We start from the raw sequence: 24,914 nt of genomic DNA on the forward strand, positions 1-24,914 counted from the left end.
TAGCTAAGGTTTTAAGCGTCCAGGGACACCTTAAGATTTTGCGCCCCTTTCTGTATTCCAAGAATGGAAAACATTTCATTATGAAATGTGTATCATCAATTTGGCGCCCCCTGGATGCTGCGCCCGGGCACGGATGACCCCCTTGCCCCACCCTAGCTACGCCACTGCATGAATCAACAATAAAACGCCAACCTCAAAGTCTTACAGCTGATTAACAACTAATTCGTCCCGTCTTTCAGAGCCGTATTTACACTGTCATCAAAATTTAAGGATAATGACAGAAATAAAAGTAGCTGATACTTAATGAAAAATTATTAATAGAAATTTGTACAAAATCATTAGTTTACATAAATTACAATATTTGGCAGTTGATTATTCGCAAAATATTTAAATTAAAACCAAATTGATGGGAAAATTAAGCCCCTCTTGCAGAAAATATTTTTCTTTAATATGGTGTATGGTCACCTAGGGCAAGTTTGCATATCTGACATCTTGATTTCATAGACTTTAGTCTTGTAGAATTGCACGCCAGTGATCTAAAAGTGGACTTGTCAGCTCTTGGAAGGTCTGCGAACGAATTCGGCGTGCTAAGGCATCCCACACATGCTCAAGTCGGGTGAGTAAAGTGGCCAATACATTTGAGTGATATCTTCTGTTTACAAGTATTCTTACACCACATATACTAGACGAGGCCAAAAATTTTCACCCATTAGCAAAACTTCTGGGCCAATAGCACTCCTAAACAGTCTAACTTGGGGTTCCAGTAGCTCGTCAACATATCTCCGAGCGGTTACAGAACCTCATTGAAAGATATGCTTGAAAGATTCCAATGCGGCGACTGGTCGTAATTCCTCCCCAAAGCATTAAACCGCGGAAACGGTATATTTCACGGACAAGAGAAGGGAAGTTGTGTGTTCCTTTCTCTTTCCAGATCAACACACATCTACAATCACTGCTTAGACTATGTCTGGACTTCTCAGTAAACAATTGTTGTGTAGAGAATTTGTCTGATAGCGTTATAAAAACTATGTGAATGATTTTCTGATTTATGGAAATCTTAATTTTTATTTGATTCTGAATTATTTATTTTAAGGCTTTAATTTTGGGGAAAAACAGATGCTTCTGGGAATATTATTTAGTTTAAAAGAATATTATTTATTTTCTTTTATTTGCAAATTTTGTACAAGCTTTGATTCATTGTGAAAGAAGCAGGGAAAGGGAAGCAAATTTTTTTTGCCAAGTCATGATTTCGCGCGCTTTGTCCTTTAGAATGTTCTAGAAGGATTTTCATTGTGTAGTTGACTAAGTGAAGAAGGGCGCGCATGCGCGATCACCCTTATTTCCGCATTCAGGGGTTGAAAACAAAAATCTTGCCAAAATTAAGGGGGCGATAAGTGAAGCCATAGTGGGAGCCCGCGTTTGTGAAGGAGACGGAGGAAATTCGAGTTGGACGCACTCACTTACGGGCTTGCTGGACTTTTGGACGTTACTCTTGAAACTTGCTGGAAAGTGAGAGACAAGATGTAATTACGAAGAGAGATGTTTTCCGGCGGGGAGCGGCAAATATGCTCCCCGGCCGCGTTTTGGTTAAGAGGCGAGACTTACTGACTGGTGTGTAACTTTTTTTGGACGTTACTCGTGATGCTTGCTCTTGGGATGAGCAAGAACAGGCGAGCCGTAATTGCCTAGATCAACGTTTCTGGCCGGAAGCTGCAAACTTGCTCCCTTGCCGCGTTCTATGAAAACCAGTTACCTGCGTGTTCACTTAAGACTTTCAAGACCAAGCGGATAGCCGTCCTGGGCAGCAGTGCTCCTGTTTCTGTTTTACAGAGGTAAAATACGTCGTCATTATGAAAACCAGTTACCTGCGTGTTCACTTAAGACTTTCAAGACCAAGCGGATAGCCGTCCTGGGCAGCAGTGCTCCTGTTTCTGTTTTACAGAGGTAAAAGAACGTCGTCATTATGAAAACCAGTTACCTGCGTGTGTGTTTTCGCAAATAGTGCCAGGACAGGATGATGTCTTCTGAAACTTCCATTTTGTGACCGTAAAGATGAGCCCCGTCGACGTCAACGCTTATTAGGATACGAGTCCTCCACTTCAAGATGTCCACACAAGATAAGTTTTATTTTTTTGTGTTTGAACTTTAAGTAAGTTTTTCAAAAACGTCCTTAGAATGTAAAAACAACGTCGAATCTTAAAATTAATTCTCAGGCTATCAATTGTTTCCCTTTCCCCTTTTAAATTACCAAGACAGACCTTAAGTTTTTTTAATATGAATTTAAATGAAAAAAAAAAGTAAATGACAAATTGAAGAATTATCCTTAGACTCTCTGATGAGGATAAGATTCTAATTTTGTGATGAAATTGAATAAACTGATATTTAATCTGGAAACCTATTACAGTATGTTTTCTTTATATATTTAATATGTTTTTCCTATATATCTTGTATATGTTTTTCTTATGTTTTCGATCCTCTCACGGCGCGGTCCCGGGATGCATATTTTTTCACAACGCAAAAATGCTTTACCGTTTCACTATACGATCACTAAAAGTTTGGTAGTTGGCAAATTCTTAAGAGTTTAGTTTCCTCCCTAAGAGGAAGTAGAAACCTCTCACGGCAAGTAGTTTCTTATTGAACAATGGTGCCGTGTAGCAAGCTTCATAACATTATTTCCCGGCGTGAACGAAGCTTCATAACACAATACTCGGAATCAGTCGTTTTGGCTTCACTGAACATGACGACGGTACCAGTTTAAACAGGCCCCCTTTGGAAGATGGAGTGAATGGAACACAAACCATTGGTTTTCTTCCATACAGTCCAACCTCCTTAAGCCTTCGTGCAGCAGCAGAACGGCTAATTCGAGTTCCTATGGCAGCATGAAGTTCTAAAACCAAATCCCTTGCAGTTTCTTCGCGCCAACAAGGATATAAAACGCTCTTCTGATGCACTTGTTACTCTTGGTCGCCGTTGACCAAGGCTGTCTGTCAACCGATTCATTGCTTAAAAAGCAGCTCCAGATTCAAATCTTTTTCGACCTCCATACTGACTTCTCTCGATTATACCAATTATTCGCCACTTTTGACGTCCACTTAAATGATGCTTTGAACCATAACTACTGAATACTGATCGGTCTCAGAAACCATATTCAATTTAAACTTTACAACAGACCGGAATTCCAACAGGCATCCATTGCGCACCCCATTGTCAGTCACCGAATTTGCATATTTCTGGCGCTGACGTATGCGCGGAAGTGCAATTTTGTGTCCAAATGTATTTAATTAACAGAGGCGTAGCTAAGGTTTTCATCGCCCGGGGACACCTAAAGATTTTGCGCCCCTTTCTGTGTTCCAAGAATGGAAAACATTTCATTCTGAAATGTTTATCATCAATGTGCCGCTCCCTGGATGCTGCGCCCGGGAACGGATGTCCCCCTTGCCCCAACCTAGGTACGCCACTGTTAATTAATGTAAATAATTATAGCATCGGGCATTGGTTGCAACATTAACTTAGTGAGCATATTTTTTCCTCATTACCCTTTAATTTTGATGACCAGTGTATATGGTGCAGCACGAGTTCTGTAAAAAAATTGGTCTTAGGGCTTCAAAAGCAAGCAAGCAAGTCAGCAGCAAGACGCGTTAGGAGCGTAGTTGTTCATACTTAACGTATTATTTAAGCTATTTTTACAGTTTAAATATTTTCGGACTCAGAATTGAAATATCTACAACTGTACGTAAGAAATTATCTATATAAGAATAAAATGATTTTAAATATTTATAGAAATTTGCAACAATTAATATTTATTTACCTACCACAGAAATGTAATCTTATAAACATGTCTGTCCGGCCATGTACTTACAGAAAAATACATGTATGTATTCAGAAATATTCATGAGCATTCACTGATCCATCTATATAATGTAAAAGACATGACAGACCTCCTGACGAATAGGATAGCTTATTTGAATACGGGAAAGCATGCTAGTCCTATCTGCTGAGGGGAAATGAGGACTTTCTAATGAAAACTGGATCAAATTCATGCTGCAGATGTAAAAACTGTGAAAACCTATCATGCAACCAGCGTTCGCATGGGTTCGAACTTGGGTGATACTACCAGTATTCAGTAGTCTTAATCATTCAGCATGTAAAAGTCTCATAAAACCTCCAAAGTGCAGGTGGTAAGAACTGAGCACCTTTGTCGCTTCATCCGAATTTCCAGCCCTCTGTTTTAGTGAAATTCTTAGTAACATGTTTCATCTGATATTATCACTTTATGCCTCTTGTTTTCACAAAAGAGTCAAATTAGTCCATAACAATTTAGAATCAGCCATAATTTAAGTTTTAGAAGCTAGAAGTCATTTCTGACCAATCATCCAAGATGGAAGTTTTAATGTGGTTTTGCATGTGATTCTCATGGACTATCTTATAAGACCTATAAAAAGCTTCCGAAATCTGTATTTATCTATCCTAAACTGCTCAGGTAGTTGAATGCATCAGCATCACGTAATTGTGTGACACAGCAAGTCGCTTTTCAAAAGGTAGAACGGACCAGTCTAAGAATTTTGTACCGTTTGCACGTATCCTAACTACCTCTTCGCCTACTCCCTTTCTCTCATTGTTCAGCGCCTTTGCTTTCCATTTCATAGTGGTGCAGTTTCCACACACAGATCGTATTTTATTCTCGAGTATCAAGATGTAGAAACATCTTTTTACTCGACTCCCCGAGATGAGATAGTTCTCCAGATCCTTTTGACATCCTCACCGTCCCTCTCTGTCTTCTGACATCTCGCGAAGACGGTACTACTCACGTATAAGAACTATTTGGAAAATAAATGGATTTTATTCATTTTAAATTCTCGAATTTTTTAATTTACTATATTCTGTATTGTTGCTGAGGCGGGCTCCACGGGTACTCTACTTATCAATTCTTGCAGAACTGGACAGGCTGACTGCCATTGTGCATTTCGATGTCCGACGGAAAACGCTTTCCTTCTGGAACATCTATGTGTTTGGCTCACTACTGTCTTCAACCTGTACAGACTGATATTATATATCTAGTATCGATTTTATCTGCCTTCTAATGGACTCATAGATAATATCAACCGAAAACGCTTAAGATAGCACTTATCTACATCATTCGTTCTAACCGATGATTTTAATGACGAGAATCCTCTTTAAGGAAGTAAGGATAAAAACTTAAATATGTAAACAGAGCAACTGAGTATGTCACTGCGTATACCTCCTTAACGATAGATAGCAAACTCATGTCTACGAACTTAAAAGGTATTAAAAGGCTACTTCACAGCACTGATCTGGTAATATGTACGCCATTACATCTATCACTTTATACATTTAGAATCTAGAACGACCCATTTAATCAGGGCGTAGCTAGAGGGGGGCAAGGGGGACATCTGTCCCCGGGCGCAGAATCCAAGGGGCGCCAAACTGATGTTACGACATTTTAGAATTAAATGTTTTCCATCCTTGGCAAGCAGTAGGGGGCGCGAAATCTTCAGTAGTCCCTGGGCGCTGAAAACCCTAGATACGACTCTGCATTTAATACTGAATATTTCCCAATATTTGCGTCTTTTAAAGGAATATGCGTGTCGGACTTCCATCTCTAGCTTTTCTTACGAATGAAAAAGTAAGGTGTGTAAAAATAGATGATACTGTGGAGACCGTTACTGATCTGTTGTCCAGGCGTTCAGAAACCAGAAATCTGTATTCCTACGTCATCAGACAGACTTCCTAGATACATATCTAAAATCATAACAGAACCATAGAAAGAGAAGTTTAGTTAAGACTTATGACAAACCCTAGTCCGAGAATATTGGCAATTCCATGCTGAAGCATTCGTTGACTGAGTCTTTTATTAGTTTCCCTTCTTACTCTTTGTAATAGAGGTTGTAGCAGGGCATTTAATGTTTGGCATAGAGAAATCCGAAAAGCAAAACTTAGAAAAGCCAGAATTGCGAATCACCTACGCAAACTTCTGGGCAAGGATGGCATACTGCAGCCTTGATCATTAGTTAGAAGAAAATGATAATACCTTTCCTAATCACAATGGTTTTCTAGAAAAGAAGATCAATACTGATAATGTACTTCTGTTCAGAGCTATATGTTCTGCTTTTTTTAAGAGGAATCACTTGATGTCAATATTTTTGTGACAAAGAAAAAAGTGTATGACTTGGAGTTCTCTAAGATCTGTTCATTGTTGTTTGCAGAGACCTTCCAATTTTTTAAACAAAAATTTCTCGAAGGACTGGCTGTTTCTCATAAAAACTGATACTTTGTTGTTTTAAGTCATTAACTCTTTCCAAAATTTTCGGAGTGTTATGTTATGTCATAGCACATAGCTTATTAAATTATCTGCAGTCTCCGACACCAGTAACCTTTTGGCTGACTGCCAATAACCATCAATAGTTTTGATGGGCACTGCTGTTCTTTAGTTTAGTTTTAAAATCTGTTCAGTCTTTTTTCCACTGTCTTACACTGGTAAGCTAGTTAGGCGGTCATCTCCACTGGCTGCCAATTCATAGGTCAGTAGTGATCTTAATGGGTTATGTTATGTTAGGGCGCAGCCCGGTCCACCTTGCAAAACAAAGTTTGCCTTATGACCCTATACGGGCTACGCCAGTACAAAAATCACCACACAACTATACAACACACGAATCACACACTGATAATGGCTTCTTTATTGTTGTTAATAATCTTCATAATCTTATGCGCTATTCCTCTTGCCTTAAGTAAACCATTTTTCATAAAATCTATGTTCGCTCCATCAATGCATCTGGTTAACTTAACATTCTGTAATAAAGTGGACATTGTCTCCTACTTTTGTACATACTTTACATAAATCATTATCTTGAACATGGAATCTTTTCAGATAAAAGGGAAATCTCCCATGACCTGTAAGTAACTGATTCAAGTCAATGTCATTGTTAATATTCATATTTTCTTTAGGAACAAAAATCTTCATGAACATATTATTTTAAGCACAGTTTTCCCATTGAGTCCGCCGTTTATCTACAATGTCACACTTCATAATGTTAATGCATCTTCTCCTGGAGGCTTGTACATCGACAGTCTCAATATCATTACTCATTGTTGCCTCTTTTGCCAAGACTATAGAGACATTAGGATTTTTTGGAAGCCAGAGAGATGAAAAATTAGCAACCGCCTTCGCCGGGAATCGAACCACGGACCTCTGGAATACCGGCTCAGTGTGCAGAACCACTACACCACGAAGGCACGCTGGGTGAGTGGGAGAAATACCTTAGACATCCGCCCTCTCATTGCCCAAACAACCAGTATGGGCTTTAACCCAATTAAAATTCAATTGATGCCATACCTCCAATTGTATCACCAAAAAATCATCTGTATATGTATAAAAGTCAATCTTATTTGATCTCAATAAAAACTTTTTATAATAAAAGTCATAGGACAACGAGATGGGCGGAATGCCCGCAAGTATATTAGCCATTTCCGTAGGAGCAGTTCTAAAACGTCTTGTGATTGCCAGCAGCCAGCCTCTCTGGATAGAATTCAATTTGTTCCTTAGTCTCAGCAACTCCGCTGCCCTAGAACCCCAAGCTCCAACACCATACATTATAATAGGAGCAATAACACATTCATAAATTTGTTTCATAGTCCTATTCTTAATAGCTAAAATCTCACCAGAGAAGGATCTCTTATAAAATTGATCTTCATAGGTACAAGTATTCTTGGATTTTATTTAAGAAAGTATGTAAATTTACTGCAATATCACATATCAGTGATCTTTACTTGTAGGTTTCTGGCGATCAACAGCATTGGCAGGCATCTATGTTCTTCAATATAATTATTATTAAAAATGCTATCTAAATTTAGTACACTACTCTGTACTAGTGAATCTGTTAACAAGTGACAACCAAGCTTTAACTTTTTTGATCGAATGTTATAAATTATGTACGGGCTATCTGCTTAGTTGGAGGGATATTTTTCTCAGGGAAACAGCCTCACATTACCTGAAGATTTGGAACATCTATTCAGACTATGTGGTTTGCTTTTACCAATCACTCCACCTAAGTTAAAAAAGTTCTCTTTGATTTAAAAATGTTTTGGAAATCTGATCATCCAGTGCTTAGTAACTATCATTCTTGGTACTAAATGCATCCATTCCTCACTCCTACCTTTGGATTTCGCGTCCAAAAGGTAACACAACTATTCTTATGCCTGAATAGATCTAGAAATACCCCTCTGCACATATGAAACTTTATTAATTATTACCTGAATTATTTCAGAATTTTATTAAAGATAACAGTGATGTTATTAACTGCAGCATTTTTATGAATCCAGAGAATATAATAGTTATATTCCAGTCTACACAAATGTTTCTAGGTTCCCTAATCACATCGGTTTGGCTGTTATGTATAATAGAACACAACTTTAAATAGCTTATATGGCATTGAACCTATGATAACGTTTTTGAAAAGTACAAAATCTTTTTTATAGATATATTAAGTTTGTGAAGAAGCCACGTTTAATTTTTATACTTCCATAAACAAAGCAGCGTGGTTTAACATAGCAAAATCTAAAATTTTTCTGTAGTTTTTTTCAACAGTTCACAACAATTTTATTTTATATGTACTTGGATGTATTCTTGTCTTTACTTATCAGTTTAGATAATCTGGAAAATGTTTGGTATATATTTGATACTGTATACTGCATTTAAATTTGCACCAATAAAACCAATTCTTAATTTTATGTTTCGTTCATACCTTGCAAAGTTCATAGGATATGTTTCATGTTTCGTAGGTGTAATCTTTGGCATGAAAATACAAAGTTATATCTTAAACAGATCACTTCCACATACACAAATGATATACCATAACACAAAATATTCTGGTGAAATCCTATCTGAAATAATCTAAATTTTTATGTCATGTTTCTCAGTATAAATCATACACACCAATACAGAACAGTATCTCATTTCTAAAAAATATTTTTTTGGTTCCTTACGTATTCATTTATGAAGCCTCTCATTTTCTAAAAATGCAGATTTTATTCCATATACTTCTGACACTGATGTTTTTAATCAGTAACAGTGCTTAACTAGACCCAATTTTTAGAATTGCTTGTTGTTTGTAGGCCTTTTACACCCCTATTTTGCATATCACAATATTAGTTACTGTTATAATCAGTCACATTTATTCACACTGTTGGATAAAAACAGCACAGTTCAACATTGATGAAATAATTAACACTTAAATTCCAAGAATCATTCCTAATATACTATGATACAAATAATTTAAGAGATTTATGAATGTGTTAGAATTGTTAAGTTTTACGTTTAATGAAAACATTAGGGAACGTGTACGTAGAAATGCAAAGTAACTCAAAGAAGAGTTACTTTGCATTTCTACGTACTTTAAATGGTTGCTACAGAATATTACAAGTTCGAATTTAACTGCACACTTTTGTCCAATTCATGCACTATAAAACCTCATTATTTTGGTTTAGTAGATTAATAAATAGATATCAGATTAGCATTAAGTTTTATTTTCTCAGGCATATAGCATCCAAGAATAGAAATGATAATTAATTAATTTAACACTTCAAAATATACTCATGTGCATGAAAATAATTGTAACTGATGCAAAATGGGAGAAAACATGGCCTTTTGTAAAAGCAGTGTTTGTTCTTTAGTTATGAATGTTTAAATCAAATCTGGATTTTATGTATATGCTTAGAGCAAATATTCTCTTATTTTTAATGTGTCAAACAATTTATGGATATTGGAGTTCTGCAAAAAATTCAATTCTTTAAAACCATCGATGCAAATGATAAACAAAGAAATTTCAGCAAGTACTTCTGTAATGACAGGAAATAATAATAGGCATTATCTAACTATTAAGTAATGATAAGACTTATTCTAGAATTAAAATTACAAGATATTTAATTCCCTGAATGCTTTAGATAAATCTGGCTAAACTCTTCTGTGTGAAAGACCGCAAGCCCTTTGCCTGACACATAAATTTTTATGCCTCCTTATTTTGCAATAGTTAAAAATTAAAAAAATGGGCTGTAACTTCAGCACTCATTTTCCATAACTATTACAAGACCAGTATATTCATCTTTTTGATTAGCAGCAAGTTCACTCGTACTTCTTTGTTTCTGAATGTTGAAAATTAAAATATCTAATTATTGGGAGCAGGACCTTTTCTGTTATTGGAATGTGTGAAAGTTTAATTTGTATATGGCTTTGCGTACCGAAACTTACAAATATGCAAGTACTCTTATTAACCAGGAAACAAAAGTGTCCACATTTTTAAGTGACTATAATGTTTTTTAATCTTAATGAAAATCAATTGATATCATGGATGATGAAATAAAGAATGAAAATATGTTTTATTTAAGAAGGGATAATGTATTATTCATGTCTTGTAAGAAACAATACTTATATTATATTATGCTTCACAGATGACTAATTCATAATATGTGGAGCAATTTTCAGTAAAAAATAATTCAAAAATGGAGAATTTTTTCCCAGACTTTATTCAGAATACATAATTATTTTACATAGCTTTTATTCATCTTTTATTTCTGAAAATAAAGACATATCAGATAAAATTCCTTGAATAGAGTATAAATATTATTATTCAACCATATTATTTCAAAATTTATGAGTACTAGTTTCAGTTTCAGAAAATTCTGCTGGCAGAGCTTGCTCTTGACTCTTTATACATACCAGATATCCATCGTTTACTGAAAAATAAAGAAGACTAAATTCAATTGTGAAACACGAGATCCCTGAAAACAATGCACCATTCATTTTGCAAACATAAACCTGAAATATTAAAAATGATCAGATATGTTATGAGATTAATTATGAACAGAAAAATTTTCAGTACTTACATATTACCCCATTGGCCATGAAAATTGGTACAGACCCACCAATCATTCCTGAGGAAATCCTTCACAGTCAATGGGATAAAGTACAAATTTTCTGATTCCTCTTTAAAAAAAAGAGAAAATTTTGGCATGTAGATCCCCGAGAATGCATTGTTAACATAAAATGAACTATTCTCTATTATCCACAATTGGGGGGTATCACCCTGGCCAAAAGGGCTCATTGTTGCCTACTTTAACAATTTTCTTTTATACTATTATTATACTTCCAAGTTACATACAAACATAAGCATTTTTATTTGTTTATTAGCTTATTAGCCATATAACATTACAAAATAAAGCAAACTCAAAAAAAAAAAAAAAAAAAAAAAAAAAACTTTTATAGAAACTGTATGGCAGCAGATGAACTGCAAAATATTTGTCCACTATACTTTATATTTTTCAAGCATTACCAAAGGAATGGAATGCTGTCCTGAAAAACATTTCTTATTTTTAATTTCTTTAAATATATCAATCACTTAAAATTATATGCTCGTATATCATTTTCCGGAATTCAGTTATATTAACTGGCATATTTAAACTTTGATTTTTAATCCTCTGATAAGCATAGTAACATACTAAAACACCACAGCTCATATTATCAGTTTGAAAAATATGCAAAGGATAAATTATTTTCCATTTAGTGCTAGTAGCAAATATTTTAGCTAAAACCTTACACCATGTATGAATTAAAATTTGATACTCTTGCACACATGATTTATTTTGTGGATCATAAAATTCAAATACCATATCTGGAATATTTACTATTATTAATATCCAATGACAATTTAAATTTGCAGGGATAAAAAATAATTTTGCTGATTTTAATCTTGTTAATAACAGATCTTTAATACAGGAATTTGCTTTAGGTATTTGTAAATTAGACTTAACAAAGGCAAAATTTTCATAACTGTTTAATATTTTAAACAAAAAAGCATCAATTATAGATTCATTTTGATCAATTCTGGTTAAATCACGCAGATATTGATCACTGTTATTTAAATCAAATGCTATGGCTTTAAATTTAATTTTCTTTTCCACACATTCATTTATTTCTGGGTCATCTACACTATCATTAAAATCTTCGATTCTTGTTCTGCTGATGTTTCTGTAATTTTCTTTTTTTAAAAGTTTTAAACAATTGTGGGTTAAGTTTTTGATTTGGTGAAATTGGACACGATGCACTTGAAACTCTTCTTGAATTTTCATTCGAGTTTAAAATTCCCCTACATTCTGAAACTAATGAATTTAATGTTATATGAACTCACTTTAACATGACATTTTGGACTTTTGGTTGTCTTATTAATCGCAGTAATTCTTCTACAAACTTTTCACATGGATTTACTCTCTGTTCAATACTTTGTGGAATGTAATGATTAACAGAATACACATTTATTGCTTTCATATTTCCATTGAATTTCTGATTCGATTTAAGATTAATCTCTGAGGGATTAAACATACAATCATTTTGTCTATTAAGAAATGAATGCACTTTATGTATATGTTTGCACAGCAATTTATCTAAGCAATTGCCATGATACAAGTGACTACACAATGAGACACAATACTTAAGGGCATCTATAAAAGCAAAAATCCTGACACGGACAAATTTCAAAAAGATGCTGCACAGTATATATTTTATTTTTTGCCTGGGAGCAAACAGTCCAAGAATTATCAGAGCATTTATTTACATCACTATCCCTAATTTTTAGTCCTCTCTGATGCCTACTTAAACAAAAAATGGAATTTCTGGGAGATACATTAGTGTATAATTTATAGGTATGCTTTAAATATTTATCTTTCTCAATTGTCAGAAGTGTAGAAATTAAAATATCTAATCGTCTATTATGTCTCCGCTTAAAATAAACAGTTTTCAACTGATTGTGAAAAGATTCACAGTACATGTTAGTATCAGTAAATGCATGTGGAAAGTTCCGATAACATAAAGCCCATTCTTCTAATCTATTTTTATAATTTTCAGAAAAGTATTCAATAAAATCTCTACTTTTCCTAGAATAGTCATTCAAAAACTTCCTTATTTGATCATGAAAAGTGATCTGGTTTCTTTTATGTAATATTTTTGTTAATTCTCCTAGCATTTTTTGTCGTACTTCCTTATCTACCACTTTAGAATTAAGTTGTCAGAACCAACTTTGGCGTACGTGCCACGAACATAAAAGATGCTTAACATTTTGGCCAAAAACCTCTGAAAATGCAGGATATGTAACTTTGTCATCATCTGTCATTATGCAGTTTACATATAAATTTGGTACACGACACTTTAAACTATTAAATAAACAATAAAGAGTGTCAGCATCTAGAAAATTAGTAATAAAATGAGCAACTGGATAGCCACAACCAAATTCATCAGGTACTATAAGATTAAGAAGGTAAAAATCATACTGGTTAGTCTTATGCGGAGAATCGATACATAGAATCTCTGTACAACCTTTTATCCTCATTTCTTTCTGTTCACGTGTCTGAAGACCAAAAGCAAACGATACTTTATGATTTGGAAGATTATCTAGATCAGTTGGACCGTACAAAGTTGAATTATTCTGAGGCTTTTAATATATATTATAATAACACAGGATTTTATGCTTCACATTTTAAAGTTTCAATGATTGAATTAATAGAAACTGCATCACTACTTGGACGCAATGAATTGTTTAAATATCTAGAATAAGCACAAATAGCTTTATGGGAGACAAAGCTTTCCTTTACAGGGAATTTATTTCTATTCTCGCGATTTCGTGATCCATCTTGTAAGATATCCCTATTTTTTGTGGAGGCACAGACAAATGTAAATTTGCTTTTATCAAACATCGCATACTTTGTTTCAATGGCTGATATTTACAATTTTCCAACTTTTGCTCATGCTTATGTTTAGGAAAGTAAAAAACAGAGATTTTATTCATTTCTTCACACGCCCACATTCTGACTGGACAGCATAAATTTTTTGAAATTGTACATTTTTTATTTTTCCGACTAGTATTTTTTCAAAATCAGAATAACCTTGCGTGGTAAACTGACAACAATAATAATGATAAGTTTTAGAACTTTTCGTTACTTTAGAAAACTTCCTGAATGAAGTAAATGTCGAGGTTCCTTCCAGTTCTATCCAGTCTTGAAAATAACTCATTGTTTCAAATGAACATTCTTTTAAGTTATTTAAATTATGTTCATCTGCTAAATGCTTATTAAAATTTAAAACATATGTAAAAGACTTATGGCAATCAGATATGAAGCATACATACAATTTATTAAGTTTTGTGCAAAATTTCTTATGATTAAAAAATGATAATTTGCAAGGATAACAGTTATCACTATTTAGACATTTCTGAGGGTAAACAGATGAAAAATTTTGTTTTAAATCAGGTACTTGTTTATTTGAACATTTTTTTTTTTTTTTTTTTTTTTTTTTTGTGTGTGTGTGTGTGTGTTTATAAAATGAATTTTTCGATTTATACGTTTTCAAGCATATTTCACATTTATGAAGATAAGCCATTTCTATTTTGTCATTAATACATTCTTTGGTTTCTAATGTTTTAACACTCGATACATTATCAATGTTTATAGCAATATTACTTTGAGGAGAAGTTAATGAAAGTTTAAAATTTTCAGTTTTTCTTTGCAATTTGTTTTATGATTATTAAAAGAATTTTTAGTTTTATAGTTTTTTTTACAAACATCACATTTTCTAGGGTAAAACGATGGTGCATTACAGTCAATTTCGGACCCCCCCCTCCAGTCAGAATAGGACATATAGACTTATTTTCCCTCTCTTGACAATTAATTTCACTGCTTTCTACATGATCTTTTAGTAAACAAAATTTATTAAAGTGAAAGAAACTTAGGCCAGAACTACAAGAAGCGCTTTCTCTGGTCATAGAAATGTTCTTTTCCTGCAAAGCAGAACTAGAGGCAGAGTAAAAGTCATCTTTTGTTGTACACAATTTAGGTTGTGAAATATAAAAATTTGTTGAATCATTTTTTAAAATCCCTTTGCCACTAACAGAAGAACAATACAATGGATAACAATCACTGAAAGAAACAGCACTTGCCTGCTGTACACTACAACCAGCAGCAGCGACTGCATTTTTTTGTGATGATCCCGTGTAGGCCATTACACTTTTTAGGTGCAAAACAGCTGAAGCAGCATTCTTCAGACGCAAACCGCCACTAACTGTCAAATCCTTCCTTGGACACACACCATCACCAAAAGCACGAATTGGATTCTTCTGAAAGCTAGCAATTGGGACAGTAGTGTTCGTAGAAGAATTAACAGTGGAACTAGCACTGCTCCTCAGAAAACGGCCAGAACCACGGACTGCAACTTGTCTGGAATAGTCAACATCAGCAAGGGTGTCATTTTTTCTACGACAGGGGCTGGGAGTGACGTTATTCCTTGAATGCAAACCAAAAGCAGCTTCTTCGGATGATCGCCAGTACCATGGACACCAACAACGGGAATGACAACATTCTTACGCATGGGACAGGGGTACCAATGTTCCTTGGATGCAAATCAGAACCAGAGCAAGGGATGGCAGCATTCCTCAGATGTGAACCAAAACCATGGACAGAAACATACTTAAAATGAGAGCCAACACTACGTATGGCAACATTTCTAGAATGACATCTAGGTTTAGTCTCATTCCTTACATGCAAACCAGAATCAGTTCTACAGAGTGATCCACCACCATGCAATGAGACCGAGAGCTAGCATCTGGGTTGGCAACGTTTTTAGGATGTGAGCCAGGGGTGGTATCATTTTGCAGATGCAAACTAGAACCATCTGTGGGGTTAACAGCTTTCCTTGAATGAAAGTCACCACCATGGACAACACATTTAAAACGCGATCCAGCACCAGGAATAGCAACACTCTTCAGTCAAGAGCCAGAAGCAGCTTTAGCAGCATTTCTCAAATCAGAATTAGCCTTCTTAGTAGCATCTACAGCACAACCATGCTTCAAAACAGTTGAATAAAGAGGATAAGAAGGGCTTGCAGAAACAAAAGAATCACTCAGCGGTGGAAAATCCAATGCAGTAAATTAAACACAAGACAATACAAAATGACTTACCTTTGCAGAAACTGGCTTTGAAGTCATAACAGTCTTGATATTATCCAGGAAAACTGCCACAAGTTTCTTGTTCCCCAGACGGTTTAGGTGTAATCCATCCCTAGCCAATAACCTAGCTCCAAATTGATGAGACAACCTGCAAACAAAAAAAAGCTTCTCGATTTCGGCAGTAATTTTCAAGTTGAGAATTAATTTCTACAACTTTTCTACTAATTACCTGTAAACGGTTCAAAGCTGCTACTCGCTGATTTAAAGTTGTGAAAAAATCTTCATCACATGGTAGGATATCTGAAATGATAACATTGATATTTGGGTTCAAAGTTTAATATCCCTAGAGAGGCAATCGTACTTTTTAAGAATAACTTCAACACTGTCATTCGAATTGTTGGTACCAACATGTACCAAAATCAAATGGTATCGATTGTCCAAAAAGGATTTAACCTTTCTATCATTGCACCAGGAAAAGAATGTAAATCTACTTCATAATTCAGAAGATTCGCAGGTAAATATTTAACCATTGAATCTCCAGTTATAAGCAATTTCATCTTTTTTTGGTTGCATATCGGCAAAACAAACACAACTACAAATCGAAACACAGATCAATAATTTGGTAATATACACTGTAAATAAAATGCAACTATATATTAAATGAAAATCAAATCAAACACTAATCATAAATATAACAAAATACAAATAATTATTAATAGAAAAAAAAAGTAAATAGCTCAAGTAATGCGAGAAAAATGGCGCAAAAAATACACACCTCACTCCCGCTAATATTAACACGTAAATTAAATTCGCGCCAATTCTTCAGCTTGCGGAAAAATTTACGGAAAAAAAAAATAACGTCAAATGCTCGCCAAGCTTTGTTGCCAACAGAGATATCAAAGGTACATATCCGGTGATGACGTAGAACACACTTCCGGGTTCCGATTTGCGGAATTCTGTAAAACTCTTTAATCATAACTGTAGAATAGTGGGAGGAGTTGGGAGTTTTACAGAATTCCGCAAATCGGAACCCGGAAGTGTGTTCTACGTCATCACCGGATATGTACCTTTGATATCTCTGTTGGTAACAAAGCTTGGCGAGCATTTGGCGTTATTTTTTTTTTCCGTAAATTTTTCCGCAAGCTGAAGAATTGGCGCGAATTTAATTTACGTGTTAATATTAGCGGGAGTGAGGTGTGTATTTTTTGCGCCATTTTTCTCGCATTACTTGAGCTATTTACTTTTTTTTTCTATTAATAATTATTTGTATTTTGTTATATTTATGATTAGTGTTTGATTTGGTTTTCATTTAATATATAGTTGCATTTTATTTACAGTGTATATTACCAAATTATTGATCTGTGTTTCGATTTGTAGTTGTGTTTGTTTTGCCGATATGCAACCAAAAAAAGATGAAATTGCTTATAACTGGAGATTCAATGGTTAAATATTTACCTGCGAATCTTCTGAATTATGAAGTAGATTTACATTCTTTTCCTGGTGCAATGATAGAAAGGTTAAATCCTTTTTGGACAATCGATACCATTTGATTTTGGTACATGTTGGTACCAACAATTCGAATGACAATGTTGAAGTTATTCTTAAAAAGTACGATTGCCTCTCTAGGGATATTAAACTTTGAACCCAAATATCAATGTTATCATTTCAGATATCCTACCATGTGATGAAGATTTTTTCACAACTTTAAATCAGCGAGTAGCAGCTTTGAACCGTTTACAGGTAATTAGTAGAAAAGTTGTAGAAATTAATTCTCAACTTGAAAATTACTGCCAAAATCGAGAAGCTTTTTTTTTTGTTTGCAGGTTGTCTCATGAATTTGGAGCTAGGTTATTGGCTAGGGATGGATTACACCTAAACCGTCTGGGGAACACGAAACTTGTGGCAGTTTTCCTGGATAATATCAAGACTGTTATGACTTCAAAGCCAGTTTCTGCAAAGGTAAGTCATTTTGTATTATCTTGTGTTTAATTTACTGCATTGGATTTTCCACCGCTGAGTGATTCTTTTGTTTCTGCAAGCCCTTCTTATCCTCTTTATTCAACTGTTTTGAAGCATGGTTGTGCTGTAGATGCTACTAAGAAGGCTAATTCTGATTTGAGAAATGCTGCTAAAGCTGCTTCTGGCTCTTGACTGAAGAGTGTTGCTATTCCTGGTGCTGGATCGCATTTTAAATGTGTTGTCCATGGTGGTGACTTTCATTCAAGGAAAGCTGTTAACCCCACAGATGGTTCTAGTTTGCATCTGCAAAATGATACCACCCCTGGCTCACATCCTAAAAACGTTGCCAACCCAGATGCTAGCTCTCGGTCTCATTGCATGGTGGTGGATCACTCTGTAGAACTGATTCTGGTTTGCATGTAAGGAATGAGGCTAAACCTAGATGTCATTCTAGAAATGTTGCCATACATAGTGTTGGCTCTCATTTTAAGTATGTTTCTGTCCATGGTTTTGGTTCACATCTGAGGAATGCTGCCATCCCTTGCTCTGGTTCTGATTTGCATCCAAGGAACATTGCTACCCCTGTCCCATGCGTAAGAATGTTGTCATTCCCGTTGTTGGTGTCCATGGTACTGGCGATCATCCGAAGAAGCTGCTTTTGGTTTGCATTCAAGGAATAACGTCACTCCCAGCCCCTGTCGTAGAAATGACACCCTTGCTGATGTTGACTACTCCAGACGTGTTGCAGTCCGTGGTTCTGGCCGTTTTCTGAGGAGCAGTGCTAGTTCCACTGTTAATTCTTCTACGAACACTACTGTCCCAATTGCTAGCTTTCAGAAGAATCCAATTCGTGCTTTTGGTGATGGTGTGTGTCCAAGGAAGGATTTGACTGTTAGTGGCGGTTTGCGTCTGAAGAATGCTGCTTCAGCTGTTTTGCGCTTAAAAAGTGTAATGGCCTACACGGGATCATCACAAAAAAATGCAGTCGCTGCTGCTGGTTGTAGTGTACAGCAGGCAAGTGCTGTTTCTTTCAGTGATTGTTATCCATTGTATTGTTCTTCTGTTAGTGGCAAAGGGATTTTAAAAAATGATTCAACAAATTTTTATATTTCACAACCTAAATTGTGTACAACAAAAGATGACTTTTACTCTGCCTCTAGTTCTGCTTTGCAGGAAAAGAACATTTCTATGACCAGAGGAAGCGCTTCTTCTAGTTTTGGCCTAAGTTTCTTTCACTTTAATAAATTTTGTTTACTAAAAGATCAGGTTGATCTTTACATTATGGTAACTTGGCGTTTTTTGGCGAAAATTTGGCGATTAACTCTCCTACAGCAACCCTCTATTTTTTTTTTCCCGTCGCCATTTTGTCTTCACGAAGTAAAGACATGTTTCTTTTCTTTTTATCTACTGAACACTTCTTCCAACAATCTACGAGCCGAATTACACTTATGCTAGAAATTTTATCTAACAAAACTACTTAATCATGACAAATATTCACTGCAAAATTGGGAAAAAGTGCACAATACCATACTCCTTACGCGTTTTTCAAAATAACACATACACATAAACCATGTACACGCCGACTTATTTTTACCTAAAAAAACATCCCAGAATTGCACAAAAATGGCATTGCGCACACTCTTCACTATATCCATGTACACTGCTTTTTTCTCATAAATTAGAAAAATTTCACGAAAATACATGACAATTTTCTCAATCTTTAAACCCGGTAAAAAGAACATATATGAAATTACCTGATAACGTATACCAAATTCCTACAAACATAAAATTCACAAAATAACTATCATTTAATTAAAATATAATTAAATTCAAAAACACTACTTAAAATATAAATGAGCACATACATTAAATTAATAAAAATTACCTTACAATCCTAATTACTTTAAACTAAATCATTGCTAATAACAATTTTCCCAATAATACCAAATTCCTTTACTTCCACCTTACATTTAGAACAATGCATAAAAATAATATCAAGTAATTAAAAATACTAACTTACCTAATCTTCTTCAGAATCTTGATTACGTGTCCGATAAACTTTACTTTAGTTACGGCCATGGGATCCAAAAATTCACGAACACTGTTTCACACAACACAGAATAAACCAAATACAAAATTTCCAGATTTTTTCCCGATTTCCCCCCTTTTCCGATTCAAGAACCGTAATTCGTCCATTAATATCACATGACATATCCCATGATCTCTCATTCCCCTCACACAAAATAATGCGTAATCGGAACTGAGTACTGCTCACATTATTACCAAAGTCCCAGGTAGTAACCTTTATCGCCTCCAAAATGTCGCCAAACTACCAGTTACCATATTGTAAAGATCAACCAAAGATCATGTAGAAAGCAGTGAAATTAATTGTCAAGAGAGGGAAAATAAGTCTATGTGTCCTATTCTGACTGGAGGGGGGGGGTCCGAAATTGACTGTAATGCACCATCGCTTTACCCTAGAAAATGTGATGTTTGTAAAAAAAACTATAAAACTAAAAATTCTTTTAATAATCATAAAAAAAATTGCAAAGAAAAACTGAAAATTTTAAACTTTCATTAACTTCTCCTCAAAGTAATATTGCTATAAACATTGATAATGTATCAAGTGTTAAAACATTAGAAACCAAAGAATGTATTAATGACAAAATAGGAATGGCTTATCTTCATAAATGTGAAATATGCTTGAAAACGTATAAATCGAAAAATTCATTTTATAAACACACACACACACACACACACACACACACAAAAAAAAAAAAAAAAAAAAAAAAAAAAAAAAAAAAATGTTCAAATAAACAAGTACCTGATTTAAAACAAAATTTTTCATCTGTTTACCCTCAGAAATGTCTAAATAGTGATAACTGTTATCCTTGCAAATTATCATTTTTTAATCATAAGAAATTTTGCACAAAACTTAATAAATTGTATGTATGCTTCATACCTGATTGCCATAAGTCTTTTACATATGTTTTAAATTTTAATAAGCATTTAGCAGATGAACATAATTTAAATAACTTAAAAGAATATTCATTTGAAACAATGAGTTATTTTCAAGACTGGATAGAACTGGAAGGAACCTCGACATTTACTTCATTCAGGAAGTTTTCTAAAGTAACGAAAAGTTCTAAAACTTATCATTATTATTGTTGTCAGTTTACCACGCAAGGTTATTCTGATTTTGAAAAAATACTAGTCGGAAAAATAAAAAATGTACAATTTCAAAAAATTTATGCTGTCCAGTCAGAATGTGGGCGTGTGAAGAAATGAATAAAATCTCTGTTTTTTACTTTCCTAAACATAAGCATGAGCAAAAGTTGGAAAATTGTAAATATCAGCCATTGAAACAAAGTATGCGATGTTTGATAAAAGCAAATTTACATTTGTCTGTGCCTCCACAAAAAATAGGGATATCTTACAAGATGGATCACGAAATCGCGAGAATAGAAATAAATTCCCTGTAAAGGAAAGCTTTGTCTCCCATAAAGCTATTTGTGCTTATTCTAGATATTTAAACAATTCATTGCGTCCAAGTAGTGATGCAGTTTCTATTAATTCAATCATTGAAACTTTAAAATGTGAAGCATAAAATCCTGTGTTATTATAATATATATTAAAAGCCTCAGAATAATTCAACTTTGTACGGTCCAACTGATCTAGATAATCTTCCAAATCATAAAGTATCGTTTGCTTTTGGTCTTCAGACACGTGAACAGAAAGAAATGAGGATAAAAGGTTGTACAGAGATTCTATGTATCGATTCTCCGCATAAGACTAACCAGTATGATTTTTACCTTCTTAATCTTATAGTACCTGATGAATTTGGTTGTGGCTATCCAATTGCTCATTTTATTACTAATTTTCTAGATGCTGACACTCTTTATTGTTTATTTAATAGTTTAAAGTGTCGTGTACCAAATTTATATGTAAACTGCATAATGACAGATGATGACAAAGTTACATATCCTGCATTTTCAGAGGTTTTTGGCCAAAATGTTAAGCATCTTTTATGTTCGTGGCACATACGCCAAAGTTGGTTCTGACAACTTAATTCTAAAGTGGTAGTTAAGGAAGTACGACAAAAAATGCTAGGAGAATTAACAAAAATATTACATAAAAGAAACCAGATCACTTTTCATGATCAAATAAGGAAGTTTTTGAATGACTATTCTAGGAAAAGTAGAGATTTTATTGAATACTTTTCTGAAAATTATAAAAATAGATTAGAAGAATGGGCTTTATGTTATCGGAACTTTCCACATGCATTTACTGATACTAACATGTACTGTGAATCTTTTCACAATCAGTTGAAAACTGTTTATTTTAAGCGGAGACATAATAGACGATTAGATATTTTAATTTCTACACTTCTGACAATTGAGAAAGATAAATATTTAAAGCATACCTATAAATTATACACTAATGTATCTCCCAGAAATTCCATTTTTTGTTTAAGTAGGCATCAGAGAGGACTAAAAATTAGGGACAGTGATGTAAATAAATGCTCTGATAATTCTTGGACTGTTTGCTCCCAGGCAAAAAATAAAATATATACTGTGCAGCATCTTTTTGAAATTTGTCCGTGTCAGGATTTTTGCTTTTATAGATGCCCTTAAGTATTGTGTCTCATTGTGTAGTCACTTGTATCATGGCAATTGCTTAGATAAATTGCTGTGCAAACATATACATAAAGTGCATTCATTTCTTAATAGACAAAATGATTGTATGTTTAATCCCTCAGAGATTAATCTTAAATCGAATCAGAAATTCAATGGAAATATGAAAGCAATAAATGTGTATTCTGTTAATCATTACATTCCACAAAGTATTGAACAGAGAGTAAATCCATGTGAAAAGTTTGTAGAAGAATTACTGCGATTAATAAGACAACCAAAAGTCCAAAATGTCATGTTAAAGTGAGTTCATATAACATTAAATTCATTAGTTTCAGAATGTAGGGGAATTTTAAACTCGAATGAAAATTCAAGAAGAGTTTCAAGTGCATCGTGTCCAATTTCACCAAATCAAAAACTTAACCCACAATTGTTTAAAACTTTTAAAAAAAGAAAATTACAGAAACATCAGCAGAACAAGAATCGAAGATTTTAATGATAGTGTAGATGACCCAGAAATAAATGAATGTGTGGAAAAGAAAATTAAATTTAAAGCCATAGCATTTGATTTAAATAACAGTGATCAATATCTGCGTGATTTAACCAGAATTGATCAAAATGAATCTATAATTGATGCTTTTTTGTTTAAAATATTAAACAGTTATGAAAATTTTGCCTTTGTTAAGTCTAATTTACAAATACCTAAAGCAAATTCCTGTATTAAAGATCTGTTATTAACAAGATTAAAATCAGCAAAATTATTTTTTATCCCTGCAAATTTAAATTGTCATTGGATATTAATAATAGTAAATATTCCAGATATGGTATTTGAATTTTATGATCCACAAAATAAATCATGTGTGCAAGAGTATCAAATTTTAATTCATACATGGTGTAAGGTTTTAGCTAAAATATTTGCTACTAGCACTAAATGGAAAATAATTTATCCTTTGCATATTTTTCAAACTGATAATATGAGCTGTGGTGTTTTAGTATGTTACTATGCTTATCAGAGGATTAAAAATCAAAGTTTAAATATGCCAGTTAATATAACTGAATTCCGGAAAATGATATACGAGCATATAATTTTAAGTGATTGATATATTTAAAGAAATTAAAAATAAGAAATGTTTTTCAGGACAGCATTCCATTCCTTTGGTAATGCTTGAAAAATATAAAGTATAGTGGACAAATATTTTGCAGTTCATCTGCTGCCATACAGTTTCTATAAAAGTTTTTTTTTTTTTTTTTTTTTTTTTTTTTTTTGAGTTTGCTTTATTTTGTAATGTTATATGGCTAATAAGCTAATAAACAAATAAAAATGCTTATGTTTGTATGTAACTTGGAAGTATAATAATAGTATAAAAGAAAATTGTTAAAGTAGGCAACAATGAGCCCTTTTGGCCAGGGTGATACCCCCCAATTGTGGATAATAGAGAATAGTTCATTTTATGTTAACAATGCATTCTCGGGGATCTACATGCCAAAATTTTCTCTTTTTTTTAAAGAGGAATCAGAAAATTTGTACTTTATCCCATTGACTGTGAAGGATTTCCTCAGGAATGATTGGTGGGTCTGTACCAATTTTCATGGCCAATGGGGTAATATGTAAGTACTGAAAATTTTTCTGTTCATAATTAATCTCATAACATATCTGATCATTTTTAATATTTCAGGTTTATGTTTGCAAAATGAATGGTGCATTGTTTTCAGGGATCTCGTGTTTCACAATTGAATTTAGTCTTCTTTATTTTTCAGTAAACGATGGATATCTGGTATGTATAAAGAGTCAAGAGCAAGCTCTGCCAGCAGAATTTTCTGAAACTGAAACTAGTACTCATAAATTTTGAAATAATATGGTTGAATAATAATATTTATACTCTATTCAAGCAATTTTATCTGATATGTCTTTATTTTCAGAAATAAAAGATGAATAAAAGCTATGTAAAATAATTATGTATTCTGAATAAAGTCTGGGAAAAAATTCTCCATTTTTGAATTATTTTTTACTGAAAATTGCTCCACATATTATGAATTAGTCATCTGTGAAGCATAATATAATATAAGTATTGTTTCTTACAAGACATGAATAATACATTATCCCTTCTTAAATAAAACATATTTTCATTCTTTATTTCATCATCCATGATATCAATTGATTTTCATTAAGATTAAAAAACATTATAGTCACTTAAAAATGTGGACACTTTTGTTTCCTGGTTAATAAGAGTACTTGCATATTTGTAAGTTTCGGTACGCAAAGCCATATACAAATTAAACTTTCACACATTCCAATAACAGAAAAGGTCCTGCTCCCAATAATTAG

At 33.7% G+C, this 24,914-nt stretch overlaps 2 long non-coding RNA genes across 8 annotated transcripts; one reads left to right on the forward strand and one right to left on the reverse strand.

Moving 5' to 3' along the window:
• Nucleotides 1–10,515: 10,515 nt before the first annotated feature.
• On the reverse strand, nucleotides 10,516–20,169 carry LOC146998052 (uncharacterized). Of its 6 annotated transcripts, XR_015040007.1 has the most exons (4): nucleotides 16,774–16,844; nucleotides 16,228–16,298; nucleotides 16,011–16,146; nucleotides 10,516–10,828 (listed from the first exon to the last, which is right to left on the reverse strand). It is a non-coding gene; the product is annotated as an uncharacterized LOC146998052 (long non-coding RNA). The 6 variants fall into 6 exon arrangements; XR_015040009.1 differs by lacking the exons at nucleotides 16,011–16,146; nucleotides 16,228–16,298; nucleotides 16,774–16,844 and adding exons at nucleotides 10,897–10,996; nucleotides 19,978–20,169 and having other exon boundaries at nucleotides 10,516–10,746; XR_015040006.1 differs by having other exon boundaries at nucleotides 16,011–16,298; nucleotides 16,774–16,852.
• On the forward strand, nucleotides 17,055–24,499 carry LOC146998053 (uncharacterized). 2 transcript variants are annotated; one of them, XR_015040241.1, is made up of 4 exons: nucleotides 17,055–17,192; nucleotides 17,668–17,957; nucleotides 24,097–24,196; nucleotides 24,347–24,499. It is a non-coding gene; the product is annotated as an uncharacterized LOC146998053 (long non-coding RNA). The 2 variants fall into 2 exon arrangements; XR_015040240.1 differs by lacking the exon at nucleotides 17,055–17,192 and having other exon boundaries at nucleotides 17,332–17,957; nucleotides 24,347–24,497.
• Nucleotides 24,500–24,914: the final 415 nt, after the last annotated feature.

This window comes from Stegodyphus dumicola, chromosome 3 (assembly GCF_044657685.1).
Source record: "Stegodyphus dumicola isolate Sdum_Otavi_A_Nest chromosome 3, ASM4465768v1".
NCBI lineage: Eukaryota > Metazoa > Arthropoda > Arachnida > Araneae > Eresidae > Stegodyphus > Stegodyphus dumicola.